The sequence below is a fragment of the Homalodisca vitripennis genome, chromosome 1 (genome assembly GCF_021130785.1).
Source record: "Homalodisca vitripennis isolate AUS2020 chromosome 1, UT_GWSS_2.1, whole genome shotgun sequence".
In the NCBI taxonomy this organism is placed as follows: Eukaryota; Metazoa; Arthropoda; class Insecta; order Hemiptera; family Cicadellidae; genus Homalodisca; species Homalodisca vitripennis.
Genome location: NC_060207.1, coordinates 82,335,171 through 82,351,076, shown reverse-complemented (window position 1 = coordinate 82,351,076; position 15,906 = coordinate 82,335,171). Strand labels below are relative to the sequence as shown.

General features: G+C 34.3%; 1 long non-coding RNA gene across 1 annotated transcript in view; it reads left to right on the top strand.

The window, feature by feature from the left end:
• The first annotated feature begins 13,180 nt into the window (after positions 1 to 13,180).
• LOC124365759 overlaps positions 13,181 to 15,906 on the top strand; it is a 99,049-nt gene continuing 96,323 nt past the window's right edge. Inside the window, exon 1 of the long non-coding RNA XR_006922742.1 lies at positions 13,181 to 13,265. This is a non-coding gene — a long non-coding RNA (uncharacterized LOC124365759). The remainder of the gene's footprint in view (positions 13,266 to 15,906) is intronic.

Here is a 15,906-nt window from a genome sequence, read left to right as displayed (position 1 = left end):
AAGGATTTCCAGACATTTTACATCGTTCAGTGATACAAAAAATCAGTAACACTACGTTTCGAGATCTTTGCAGATCTGATCTCTTCTTCAGGTAAATAACTAACCTAACACATAATTACAAACTAGGGTTAAAATTAACAAGTCAAACCAGGGCGTTATTACATGCGTAAGACAGGAATGACATGACCAAGAAAATATGTTGAAAAGAATTTATAGTCATTTTAATTTACTCCGGTCTTACTATTTTTTTCCAAAGCTGATTTTGCTTCTCTCCCGAGAAAATATATATCTCTGAGAAGCCTACTTTTGTCAATCAACAACTTAGATAGGTTTCATAACTCTCTTTAAATTTATAGTAAACGTTAAACTACATTGTCTCTACCAAGACGAACCATCCTGATCAAGAAAATATATATCACAGATCAGAAAAGCCTACTTCTGTCAAAAGAGAAATAATATGAGTTTTGTATGAGTCTTTAAGTTTATAGCAAAAGTTTTTTTTTTCTTTTAGAATATTTAAATCTGGAATTAGTAGATTAATTCAAAAGAACAATCCAGCGAAATTGCATCTAGCATAGTTCTGGTCAATTGCTTCAAAGATAATTTGGACTTTAGAGTCAAATTCTAACCTTCTTATGTTTTAGGACATTTTATAAGGTAGATTAGAACTTACCTAATCTCTGAAATCTAAAACTGAAAAATTATGGGTTCTCTTTAGACAATTTACTTACTATAAGTATAACATGAGATGCCCCAGGGCATTGCTGGACGACCTGTTCAGTTAAAAAGTACATGTTCATGTAAAATTTCAGTACAGTCTGTTGAGTAGTTTACGCGTGAAATAAAAGCAAACAAACAAAGGCTCTTTTACAATTATTAGGATTAAGATAGGATTATTTTTAAACCAAACAATTTTTTAAATCTCAAACTACAGTATTAAACCTCAATTTAGTATTCACATACCAGCTTCATGTCTGCGATTTCGTGTGCTGTTTTAAACCCTCCTTAAATGTCAAGGTCTAAAAGGGTAAGTAAATACTTCCAAAAAAGACTCCAAACTATCTAATGTATATACTCCAACTATTTCCTCATTTTCATGAACCCTAACTGAGATTGAAACATGCCAAACCTTTTAAAACTGAGTTGGCTTTATCTTCTGAGTTATTTTTTCTGTTGGCGTTTAAATAAAGGAATGAGTTAACACAGTACGACGCATCAAAGCTTTAACTTCTTTTACAAATATTTAAAAACATTTTGATGCTTAATTTTGTTGTCAAGAAAATATGGAAGGTCATTTATTTCAATAATGGATATAATAAAATTATTCTATAATGCTATAAGAATAAAACTTATGAAGTCTAGAAAGAGTCTTAGAAAAAAACGCGTCTTAATTTTATAACACATTACAATGACAGAATAAAATTACGAAGAATCAGACAGACCGCGGGGAAACGTGCATCCCCGCGACACGAAGACCCACTCCACAGCGCTGGAGGATCAGATCTCTGGTGAAAATTCGCAATCATGTTCCAAATTGAAGGGTTCCCGATTGAATTTAGCCGATCGTCAATTAATTGTAAATTAATTCTTGCGGGGTGGCTAGGTCCAGGTGGTTCAAAGATATATGGGTTGACACCGTATCATTACTGTTAATTGAGCGCAGGACTATCCGTCAGAGAGGTCCGCCTAATCTTCCTGCATCCGTCAGTCGAACACCTTACAAACGAGCAGCTCCCGCGGACCCGCCCTAATTTGATTTAAGATATGATATTTTCATTAAACGGACACATCAAGTTTAATTATTCCTCGTCCTCGCAGATTGGACGGAAGTGTCGGTCATGCTTTGAGCTACCGCCGCGCCACCCTCCGCCTACACAGTCTTCACAGTCCAGCTCGCTCAATGCACATACTGATGGATAGCGCTTTTAAATCTCAATGTAGAGTGGATTTTTTACTGAAAACAGGAAAGCTTTATGGATTTTTTTTAATCAATCTTATTAAATTAAGCTTATTGATCTTTAAGCTTACTATTATTATCAATCTTAAAGATTAATATAAGTTAGATGATAAGTACTGTAAGTGCATACATTATACTAACATTTGGAACCAATAAATATGTTTTATAAGACTTTGTAAAATCACGTCGTTGTCTGCCTGTAAGTCTAATAACTCTTGACAGAAGGGTGCTTGAGACTCGAACTTTGGTACATTGGCCTTATTCAAAGAGAAAATTATGTTTATTTTTTGGTGGAAAGGTCAAAGGGCGGCAAAACTGCTAAAAATTCCGTAAATAATTCAGTGAAGGTTACGTTCTGTCAGTAATGTACCTTTGATACTCCACTGTATCGGTTTATTTTATTACGATGCACCCATTAATATGTGTCTCGCAGTTTGAATTAATTTTCATTAAAGTTTTGATAGATAATTAGATATTTGTGTACGAGTGGTTCACAGAAAGAGTTAGCCGTTTGAAGCTTCCATCCTCTTCCTATCCAATTGCTATTACTCAAAACCGTATTCCAGCACCAAGAAAGAATCTTGGTCTAATTTGAAATTTTAAGCAAACAAACAAAGTTCTTACAGCATAATTTTGTATAATATCAGAACGTATCATTCACATCTCGGTTGGCTATGGAAGTTCTTTAGTAATGGAAATAATAAGTATCTAAAGTTCCAGTTATTACGCAAGGATCATTAAGTTTACCCATGTACATTATCCCCTTTATTGCCCTATTAAAGGGAGCAGAACGGGTAAATAGCGATTGTAATAACGTTATTTATACCCCACAGGGCCTCCAAAATCTCTGGCCATGCTTTGAAGATCTCTCAAATGTACCGTGGCTGTTTTCCAAATGTCTGTCATTACGTGGTATTAGTTAAAGAGACAGGTAAAAGAAACACATATAAATTATCGGTTTGTCAAAATCAAAGAGCGTATAAACTGACGAGCTGCAGAAGAGCTCAATCTGGCTGCCGACAGCCTCTTCGTCAAGTCAGCAAGCTCCTCATCTCCAGCGACACGACTTACATCCAAAGTACCTGTTTAGAACTGCCCACGTACACTGGTACCTCACATTGATGTACTTCTACCACTCTTGGTACTACCCAACGTTCCTCACTGTACCACGTGTACTAAAAACATCATTTATGTCTTCTTTACTATACATTCCTTAACTAAACAATTTCATTTACTGCCTCCCTTACAGAAACAAGATATGATTCTGTTTTTGACAAGGATACATATTGTTACTCAATGAAATGCCAAAATTAGTTCTCATTGTCCATTCTCTGAACATGATAACACAGCAGACAACACATGTCCAGTTTTGTATTACAATGTTTATCAGACGGACTACAGCATCTCGGAAGGAACACTAAGTGAGATTCATCATTTTCCAAGATCTGGTACTACAGGCATACCAATTGTATTCAAAAAAGCTATTTTATGTTTTAAAACGACTGCCCATGAATGTACCTTACTTGAATCATATATCGTCAGGAGGGTTCACTTCTGGATAGTTAGATTTCTATCAATAATTATAATAATAATAACCTATATTGCTAAATCCAATTAACAATAGCATTGCATACATCAACAGAGTAAAATAAGGAAATACATAAACAACATAAACCGGTACAAATCCTGTTCTATATCAGAACCAGGGTGTTTAATGGTTGATATAACGATTTCACAATTTCAAGAATTTTCATCCTAGCAGCTTATCATGAACTCATCAACAGAGTAAAACGCCTTTGACATCAACAGTTATTTCAAACAATCTTTGAATTTTTTTGGTGATTGAGTTGTATGAAATCATCATTGAGCCTATTTATTAGTCTGACACTACCTTGAGACGGCGAACGTTCAAAAGCGTCGTTCTTTGTTGTTTGATTCTAATGTTGTCCCTGGGTCTTGTTCTGTACTTATGCATATCCCTCCTCTGTACCAACTCATATATGTTTTGACAGAACAGGACAACCTCGAGAGTGTAGAGGTAGGGTAAAGTCAGTCATCCAAGCTCTCTTAAGGCTTATTTGCACTACTCTATGGAATACAATTTAGTATAATTCTGAAATAGGTTTTTGAAATTTAATAACTCTTTCAAGTTTGTATTTAGAACTACTAGTCCATAATTTTAAGCTATAAAACAGATGTGGTTGTATCATACCGTAATAGACCGTTTATATGATTTACATAGTTTTAAAGTTGTGTACAGTACAAAAATTATTTGAATTTCCTCTATAAAATATCTAAACTGGAATAGACAGCTTTTAGACAATGGTTTTCATCATGTATACACATTGTATTTTAACGAGAATGATTTCCTGGTTGTCATTTAGAAAAATATTGTTTCAACCGTACATTTCCTGTTATACTGTTTTTCACTATTAAATTTTTAATAGACCAATCTGTATAAATACTTCCAGCATTTTTTCCTTAGCGAACTATTTTATCATGGAGCGTGAAAAAATAGCACAAGACCATATCATTTTACAGTTCGGCTTCTGGATTTTAGAAACAAATTTTTATAAAAATAACACATTTGTACTATGTGACATAAAAAGTTATGGTAACAAACAAAAAGTGCAATGTAATACTACCGGTGATAACATTAACTATCAAATACTGTTGAGTTGTTTGTCATATACTGTATTCGTTATAAAAATACCTAATATACATTTCTCTAATCTTCAATAAATTGAAAGTAACGTAAACGTCTACTATATTCTCTTACGATAGAAGAAAGAATCGCGTAGGGTGAGTGTTGGATACCATTAAGAGGCAGTGCATTATGGTGGCCCAATCGGTTTTTTTGTTAGGATGATTTTTGTATTTTTTATATAGTATTTCTTTAAAATAACAAAAACCCAAAACAAGGGATAAAAACTTTTTATCGCTCCGCGAGGAACTACAGACATTTAAAGTAGGAAATATTGTAATCAGGGGTGAAGATTTGTTTTAATGAAATTTTTACTGGTGCATGAAATCAATGATGGAACTGTTTGTATTCATTTGCTTCGGTTTACGACCACAAAGAAGTTTGTGTTTTCAATTTAATATAATTTATGATAGTGTCACATTTTGCTAATGATTCTTGTATATTTATTTGGACCAGAAGTCTTCCCTCGTAGGTATATGTATGTGATAATAAGAACACATTTATTATTCACTAAAACATATTCTATTGGACGGTCTTACTTCAGAAAAGAATTTTTAAGGGATGTTTATGGGGATGTGAAGACAACCATGATAACTACGCCAATACGCCTGTCTTTTAATAGGGCAGAAAGTGCTAAAAAGTGCCTTAAACAATCAATTTTGTCACTTTTGCTGCAGTTCACTTTATTTCTCAAAAAATTATTTTATACCTTAATAATTATTTAGGAAGCTTTTAGTGTGGAATATTCCATATATTTAGATCCCATGTATGGAATGTTAGACCTGATCTAACATCCTCACAGAGATAGGTTTTGACTGTGATTCTCAAAAAACTTAAGACTTCTTGAAATACTACTCATACCTTCTCGAACCTTTTGAAAATTTACTGTACAAAACAATGACAACTCTTTTGCCGCTTTGAACTTCCAGTCTAATTTGAAACGAAGAAACAAGTCAATAATCATTCCAAGAACATTACGTACCACCTACTGTGTCACATAAAACCCCAATTACAAAAGCGCGGGATGAGATACAGATCTCAAATTAATGTGATTCAGCTTTTTATCGACCAGAAGTACGGATCATCAGAGAGTCGAATACGGTTTCAATGAAAAATTAAATAGTGTTTTTGACCAAACCAAATATGCCGTATCTGATGAGAAAGTTGTAATGCGTGGTCGAGTAGCGACGAACTCCCCAGTGGGGAACGGACAAAGAAGTCCACTGGATCTATCAGTCATCGTGGTGCAATTTATGGAGAGGTGGCTCGTTTAAAATTCGGCACACGGCATCCATCGGGCGGCGCTTCTAGTCCCTAAAATCATGGGCTTCGGGCGCATTGTCTCTGGTTGATTAAAGCCGTTACCGAGTGTTCCACATATCGCTGCCACCCAGTAGACTTCGCCGGTCACACTCCCGCCAATCTGCACAAATCACCGGAATGTCCAGCACCGACTTTTTAACGGATCATAACCGATAAAGAGATCGCTTTTTGTCGCATTGTATTTTGATTTATCCGCGTACAAAAACCGGAATGTCCTGCCACTGTGTTTTTACAAAAGGTCAAACCGGACCTGGAAGAGGATTCTTCGATTCGTGATCGTTGTATAAGAGTGTGCCTGATGCACTTTGTTTTACGAGTTTTTCTTGTGTTATAAAAAGCTCGTCGATGATAAAAGGCATGTCCGAATCACAAGTAGCTTCGTGAGCCAATTTTTGCAGACGTTGCTCCTAACGCCAAAGCATCGCCGCAAAGCTTTGTAAGAATAAAACATTTGGGGTCAACATAGATAACTTTGAATTAGCGAGTTTTATTAGTAAAGTAATTAAGTCTTTTCCTTGGTGTCAGGGACAGAGAGAATATGCTTACCCAGTTCGATTTAGAATGTCAAAATACAAACGCCAAATATAAATTATTTCCGATCCAGTTTTAGAAGTTAGGAAGCAAAATGTGTATCACGTCTAGAAACGGTACGGAGCTTACTCTCAATTTTTATAAGTATTGAATTATAATAACATATTTTCCTTTGTATATTCTATCTGAATCATTTAACTTACATAAATCACGCAGAGCACTACTTCAATCACACATCAACAGTTACACATCATTAAATCATTTATCCTTGAAACCAGGCTCAAAATATCTTACGAATTCAATTACAATTCAAATTATAATTCTTACAATTCAAAACAATAAAATTACAAGTTTGATCTTAGGTATTGAAACAAGTAGGTAGAGGTTGAACAACATTAAGGTAGAGGTTGAAGTTTTAAGTAGGGTTAGATTCAAGATATAAAATCTTCGCTACACCACTTATTGTACTTAAATTGTTAATGATGTTCTTTTTTTTTTTTCAAAACAATCAGGGGACAAAATTGGGTCATTCGATAAGAACTTCATAGTTTCTTAAAAAAAAAAACAATCTTTACATTTCGTGAAGTGACGTTACAGTTAGTGAAATTCATGTTGCAACTAATGGCAGAAACTGCTCGAGGGAGGAGAAAACAGTGTGGCCATCCTCTGTTTAGCTGCCACGGTTATCAGAGTAGTTTCTAGGGAGTGGCGAGTGTCTGGGTTTTGAACTCATGAAGTAATGGACAACGATTTGAAAATTATCTGCAGGAAACTTGAAGCAAATAAGTTGAATCTACCCGCCTTGAAATCGTTTATTTGAGCCAACTTGAAGCAAGACAATGCTTGTGACCATCACTGGAAAGTTCGATAGCTCTGTTCAGAGAGTTGAGTTCAGAATATCTTTATAATCAAACCCTTTCTTTTACTAACTCTCTTTGTCTCTAGTCTCCACGCGTGAACATACACATACTTAGATGGTAACATTGATTTTTTGTACAAAGTATGTCAATGTGAATGCGTTTCTTCTTAATAGCCACCCTATTAAAATATGCATACGGGAGGACAGTGTAATCGGCGCATGCCATAAACGTTTAGTTTCTTGGAATGAATTAAAAAATTGTGGAAATGGTTATTTTATAATTCATTACTATTGGTATATTGTTATCCCGTTGTTAAACTAGATAGTTTATTCGTGTTAACATTTTATCTATTAGTTCATTTATTACTCTTGTCACAATCTCGAGAACGAATTGATTTATCTACATACTCGTATATAGACTTTAGATTTTGCACTTTAAAGCTTCGTTTTCATATTAAGTTCAAAGATGGTCATGTCATTCCATGGGATTTAGCTGATCGTTAGTAAATATTTTCACATTCTTCTCATGTGTAACCGTGATGGAAACGAGGACATCGCAGAATAAATATATATATTTTTTTAATGAATACAATCATATGACATTTGTATATTTAATATAGTAACGTACACGGGTATAGACTTGAAATTTTACGTACAACCTCATTGAAACCTAATACGAGATACATGGTGTGGTATAATCTCACCTTTATATACAGTATTAGCGTCATATATCACTTTCATTCTACTAATAGCTAAACCGCTGGGAAACAAATTGCTAAGTTGCTCTAAAATAGGCATGACTAGCTTCTGTGTCTTTTCGTTTGTTTTCTTGTTTGTTTTTTTAGCGTAGAGCTCCTATTGGACAAGTTGCAACAAGCGTCACGTGACACGATGACTATGTTGTGTCTGAATTTTATTAAACTGTGAGATGCCACAGGAGGGTATGATGATGTAAACAAGGATAAAGATTGTCGTTTGCCTGATCGGGTCTGAATAAAAGGTGATAGTTTTAAGACTTTAAGTCAAGTGTTTAATTAAGTTCCCATATTGAGGATTTCATACACCACGGAAGTGGCCAAGTATCAGAAGAACCTTGATTGTCATTGATACAGATTCCGTTTCAAAAGAACTTGTAGTGGTGAAATTCGGTCTAAGACGATTCAGTCTTCAATTCTCGGCCCCTTCGGAAATCATGACTGGAGTTCTTAGAGTTAATTATATTGAATTTCTTTTGTTCTCTAAGCTGAAGAAATCTTGACTTTGCTTAACCTTAAAGGGTCCTATATGGATTCCAGTAGAGATAGGATAGTCAGCATGAGGGACTTTGACCAGTGGCTATGAATGATCCCATACACGTAATATAGGGAGGAAGGATAGTGGACTCTATCTCAACCATACCTACTAGAAAATAGGAATACTCTATTCCAGCCTTTACCAACCGTCAAGGCGGTTAGGGTAGGATTCTCTCTCAATTTTAGGCTTGCTGAAGGCTAATGTACAGCTATAATATAATGAAGATTGAAATAGCTGTACATAAAATAACCGAAAATAATAACATTCCTGAAAAAATATTTATTTTCCAAAAACCAATCTTCACTCATCGTAAATGGTGAAAAAGGATACACGGTGTCTTATTTCACTAGGATAAGTCGGGGCTAAGAAGCTCTTCTCTGACCTTAACCTGGGGACCAATGGTCTAAAGGTACTTTCGACCATCGTAAATCGTAGATCACCTTTTGTTTTTTTATTAAAGTCATTTTGCTAAAGACTCGATCTCCTGGTGCCACTAAAAGGAAGTGTACATCCTAGAGCTTGAGTCAAACACAAAATCTCTTTTTGAAATCTAGTTCAGCTTAGTGACAGCAGAATTGATTCCTCCCTTTCCTTCAAACCTCAACAAGGAACTTTTCAACATTATAAAATAGATATTCACTTATAGTAAACAATGCTTTATGAAATCGTTTCGGTATATCATTTCAATTCGTTATAAAAATTTGTTATAGAGTCTCGGTCAACTTATGTAGGAGGAGAAATCATGGGAAAAGATACAAAGCCTATCGGCCAGATCTAAATTTTACTTTGATAATAAATCAAGAGTGCTTACTTACCTAAAACGCCTTTACTTTGAATCGAGATTAGTTTGAATTTGAAATGTGTTCTTCTCTTGGTCGAAGAACATTTTTTTCTCTCTTTTACTTGTTTGCATTGAGGTTCATACCTTACTATTACAATACTAAAAATAACAGGACAGACCAGCCATTTATAATGTTTTCAACGTCAGGAATTGTAGCTTTGTGGTATTTTGTTATTTTGTCAAGAAATTTAAACCAGATTTGAAGTGAGAAAGATGAACTCAAATAATTTAAGCCATTGGTATGGTAGATTTCGTATTGGCTAATCTCTGGTGGAATATTAAGTTATTCTTGTATTTTGTATGAGGCTTCAAATGTTTTAAGACATTTCTTAGTAGTAGGGCGTATAGCATCGACTCTTGCACTGTATCTCATGTTCAAATAGAATGTAAAGATAGATTAACTGTTTCTTGCAAACGAGATGGGCCGACACTGAAGAGCTTATACAATTTTGTACGTTTCCAAAGTATGACTTCCCTCTTATTTTAGTTTCAAGAGCACCTACTCTACAAAGATTGAATGAATGAGATTCGCTCAATAAGGTGCACAGAAGGCACCTTATTGAGCGTAAAATGGTGCCTAAGGCACCAAGTTGATGTAAAATGTTTAGATTTTACACCTTTCAATGATACACATATTATATGTATTAACTTATACTTGGCCTCTCCATCAATGCAAATCTAACAGTTACAATTCTCCACCATCGCAGTTTCTTAGTACAATTGTGATTTTTTCTGCAATCGCCTGACCTGTCTTTTTGTCATAATCACACAGCTGAAAGAGTCTTTAACTTACACCCCAGGTTTCGTCTTTCTTTGCAATATATCTTTAATGAAAACAAAAGTCTGTAATATGAGGACCCTTTAACCTCATTGAGTATGATGGTATCACGTATTTTTTCCCCCACAACCTATAAATTCATTTTTTGGTTTGCCAAGACAGATAGTGTACTGGCATACTTTTGCCGTCAACCCTTAGCCTGGCTCTAGATGATATCGAACTTTAGTATTGTATTGTATACTTTGTATTGTATATTTATATCAAGCTTTAAGGTTGATATAAAAAGCTCACATTTATAACGAGGTCCATAATAGAATGGCCTCCCTGAAAGGAAGATTTCTCTCAGTCTAAAATAAAACCACTGTTCTAAGAAATTGTCTTCCATGTAGGTTCTTCCAATTTAATAGATTTCTGCAATGCAAATCAATAGCATTACTCTGACCTTTTAAAGTGCTCAGGAGATCTTTCCATTTTATGTAATTTGAAATGTGGCTTGTACTGAACTCATAATATTTTTACTTTTTCCAATATTCACAGTGACAAATTTATAGTGGTGGCTATTTTAGTCTCAAAATGATAATATGGAAGGCAAAATTGTTGTCCCAGCGGAGTCAGCGGTGTCTATTGACCGTCACAGAGAACGTTACAGGAGTTTAAGGTCCTAATTTAAATCAAACTTACTTTGTAAGTACCTCTGCTAAAGAATTTCAGCAATACTAATAAAATAAAAGAATGTAGTAATACTAACATTTTTACGTTGAGGAAGCCCATGGAACTTTAACACTTTTCTTAGGTTCAATGGGGCTCCTGTGGGGCTCCCTTTTGGCGACCCTGTTTTAAACTAGACCTAGCGATTACGTCATCTCTTTACACCAATATCTCCACATTTGCGGTTAATGATGAGCAACTCCTGGACTTCATTGGGTTGCCTATATGTAACAGTGACAATACCGTTTATTACCCAGTGAAGTTATACTGACAGATACAAACAAGCTAGAAGAGAACTCTGAAACAGTACGTCTATCATGCATGTGAAAGGTAAGCGAATTTAAAGGGTCATAATTAATAGGTAACAGCACAGTTCCACCATGATTTCTCTCCTCAATATGTATTACTCATGCATACTTGTTTTTGTTACAGGTATAATTTTGAACAAATTATTCGGTACAATCAACACCACTATAACATTAATAAAACCATGACTATTTATTGTTATTTTTATTTTTGTGACAAATATTCTTATTCTGTGGTGAGTTTATGAGTAGCGGTTTTACATTAGTGCGAAATCATTCACGTAGACTCCATTTTGTTTGTGGAATGGTCTAGGAATGTCCGGTACTTGGTAGTGTGAAGATATTCCATCTATTTCCATCCATGAAGAACTTCCATCTCTCTGTTGTTTTAGCTCAACATACTGCGACTTTCTTACGTTTCTGTTGAGTATTGGATAAATGTAACATACCAGTAAAGGTTGGTTAGATCAATAAATTGCACTGTTGTAGAATTTTACGTCCCGGTTTTTTTACATGGACAATGTGACTTATAATTAACTGGTGAACAGATTAAAAGAAAAAAGTTAAGTAATATTTTTACTTCATTACTTTTTGAAGAAAATTAAGAAAAATGCAGTTTATATTATATATGTTATATTTGGCATTAATCGAATAATAGACCTTTGGTTATCAAATATCTATTATATTATCTATGGTAATTATTTTAGCTAGATCAAGCTTATGTTATACTTTGCACTGGTAGAACTAAATATCATTTTACTGGCTGCTTAATGTATATATTAATTTTATATATATATATATATATATATATATATATATATATATATATATATATGTTTAAGGGTCCCCTTCATTTTTTCAAGTTAATCAATAGAAAAGTGAGTTATTTTATAAATCTTAGATTTCAATTTTGAAGAACTCCTTAATCTAAATAGAAAGTTTCTTTATTAATCTAGACTTGCATGAAGCCTTCTAGACAATTACGAAGGTCAGAACGAAGACATGGATATTCAACTATTATAACATTCACATAGGTATATGTAAAATACAAGCTGTAACCAAGAAATTATCATAATAGTACAGGAAACAGACCAATTGTGTCTTAATGTAATTGTAGTGTCAATTCAGAACGTTTTTGTGAGAGCGGACCGCCAAGAATTATCAGATAATGGGGTAATTATATGTTAGGGCACCATGACTGCTTCTTGTTTTTTACGGCAACGCTTGGTCCTATTGACGTCTCGGTTCCATTCTCCTACTGTGAATAGTCAATAAAACATTACATAGGAATTGTGTAGTGAATATCAAAAAATTAAAATTCTAATGAACCATGGCAGGTTGTTTTCTTGATCGTTTAGCGATGTATTCTGGTTCGTGAAAAAAATCGTTTCACACCTTACTAAATCATTCCTGCGACCACCAACTGCTGGTTCATCAACTACTGAAATGTCTCTTTCACCAGCAATAAAACTGTTTAACAAGCCATAACTCCTGATAATGACCAGGCAATCAGGAGAGTCTGGTAATTTGCCAAACGCCAGGGGGGCAACTTTTTAGTGCAGTAACGGAAAGTCGTAATCAATATCTTTCGGTTTTAGTGTCGGAAAATGTATAAAAGCGGGTTATATTTTGAGATGATAATTCATCACGATGTGTACAATCGAGCCGATCGAGGCAGTGATTACATCTGTCGTGGATGTGTGCCGTGGCCGCGGGCTCTGGAATGAACCACTATGTTATTACCGATACCCATTAAGATTTCCCTCTTGACACTAAGATGGACGCGGTGGTATCTGTAATCGGGCTGGTTTTTTGGTCAGAAAGCGCCCAAAAGGCGGGAGTGGGAGAGGCGATTAACATTCCGGACCGGCTTCGGCTCCAAGATGCTGTTCGAATGTGGAGCGAGTCGAGTGGACGAGTGCGGAGTCCCCCAAGTCGCCTTTCTGGAGCCGCTGCTCTTACTGCAGTAAGTACCCCCTCCACTAGCTAATCCTCTGTCTATAACGTAGTCTCCGTGCCCGTGACGGACCAGTGATTGTTTATGCAACAATTTCCCGCGGCCACTTGCAGTTTATGCCTCAATTTATCCTTTAATTCATTTATCGTGGGGCATAACTCCAGTCGTGTTCGACGAGTTTCCCCATTACCGGCATACACCTTCTTGGTTTAGGTATTAACCGAGTAATACCCGACCGTCTAGAATTATTTTAGTTTTAGGAATAACATTATACAAAATGTTAGTTTTTACTTAGCCTTTGTTAATATATTTACCACCGACTCTAAGTACATAAAGCTGCGAGTCCCGCATAACAGAGCTGCCATAACATTATTTTAAAGTACTGAGAATGAGACATATAAAGAACGTAGACAATAGCTGGTGCGGGGAAAATATTAAACTACTTTGCGTTGGTGTAATATGTTGGTTTTGTAAACCAAGATACGCGTTGTTTTAGGCGATATTACACGCCACGTTTTATAACAAATGGCGTTCACCGTAAACTTCTCCTTGGAAACTTTGAATAAATTATCAAGACCTGCTAAACTTGTATGGTATGGTATACGATCCTTTTATACTCCGTGTAAACGTAATAATGCATAATAAATCAAATAATTATGTTATATACGTATTTATAGCTTTCATATATAAAAAATATACTTTCCAAATTTCTACATTAACAATTTAAACAATCATAAGGTTTTTTTAATATAATGGTAAGGATAAGGCCATACAATGTGCAATGGTTCTATCAGTGTTATAATTCTTTTTACTTTCGTGTTATGATTAAACGTATAACCAAATACAAATAAAGATTACTCAAATTTGGCCACAACATTCATATTTTGAAGCATTACTGTATATAAATGCTTTTGTGAAATTCATTGTAATTGTGAAGTGTTAATTGAAAAATTATAATTGACGCAAGTACTGAACATATTTAAAGTTTTTAAGTAAATGTAACTTTATTTATTAACCCAACTGAATTCTAAATTTTAAATCATATATGGAGTTAACATATAGTGTACTTGTACGAAAATGAAATACCACATTTTAATAACGGCATTGTATGTAAAGTCAAAATACTAAGTGAGATGATGATGTAAAAATATAAGGAAGTAACCCTACTATTTTTGTGTAAGTTCTGCTTGAACTTTCACAATCTAGTTTTGGAATTCATGTAATCAAATATAAATGGCATACAAAATATGTTACGGTTTATTTTGGATGTAAATTTTACCTTATTAAAATACTGTTATAAAATAATGTAACTTTTTAGTGTCCAATAAAATTACTGTAATTTCCCTTCTGATCCCAGTATTAATTAAATATACGTACACAATGGCATGGTCATTTAATTGTGGTTACTGTACAATCATACTAGTTTAATCTTACTTGCAGATTTTGGTACTTTGTTTACAATAAAGCCGTACAAGTGTAATACCCTAAAGTTTTAATACTATATATTAGACGTTCTGGTACGTTTAAATGCCAGTTATCTACTACTTCAAATACTTACTAATTCTACCACTAACTGGTTGGGAAAATTTCCAGAAATTAGTTCAAAATACAGTAAACCCATATGATTTTGTTGGGTAAACTGTTTATTGCATTCCTCTTACGGGAAAAGGGAATATCATTTAGTATTACATAATACTTTTTTAATTTCAATAAACATTAAATCGCAAAAAGTACTTGCTCCGCCGGGAGTCGAACCCGGATCTCTCACTTGCAGGGTGAATGTGCTACCATTACACCACAGAGCGCTTACTTTTTCCGATTCAATTATTTTGTATTTGGCCGTATCTGTCACATATGCGTTTAAATAAGCAAACTAACATATGATCGGAAGACCAAATACCTGTCAAACGACTTTTATTTACATTAAATTGTATAAATGGCAATAGCCTTATTTAATTTCAATAAACATTGAATCGCAAAAAGTAATCGGCAAGTGAGAGATCCGGGTTCGACTCCCGGCGGAGCAAGTACTTTTTGCGATTCAATGTTTATTGAAATTAAATAAGGCTATTGCCATTTATATAATATTTTTTTATTAATATATATTCGTAAAACATTTTTACAAATTGGTTTCCTTTGTTTCAATATTGTAAAATCATTTTAAAAGAACCTTAATTACATTTTTCAGGAATATAAGTATGTATAATTTTAAAATACTTAAAATAAGTTTCATTATTTTGTGCTTAGTTTTAAAATGCTACATATATGAGTGGGAAGCACGTGTTAAAGAACATTTCTTTATCCCAATGGAAATTTAAACATAGAAGTCTACATATAAGAATGGATTTTAAAAAGGCAGTGTGATAAGTAGGCATTAAAAATCAAATATTTAATTTATAACATATTTCGTCGTTTGGTTGAGTTTATTAAAAGCAACTATATATTACATTTCACAACTGTGGTAACTTTCCTCCATTGTTAAATAAATATCGTTCCGAAATCTATGTCCAGTAAGGTGATGGTGTATTGCACTTTCACGTATTTCTGGAAAGAAAGTATAAACAATAAGGTATTAATGGGGCCTGATATTGATGTCCTATAAATAAATCGATATCGTTGAATAAAGTAATTGCACGGCACAATGAAAGAG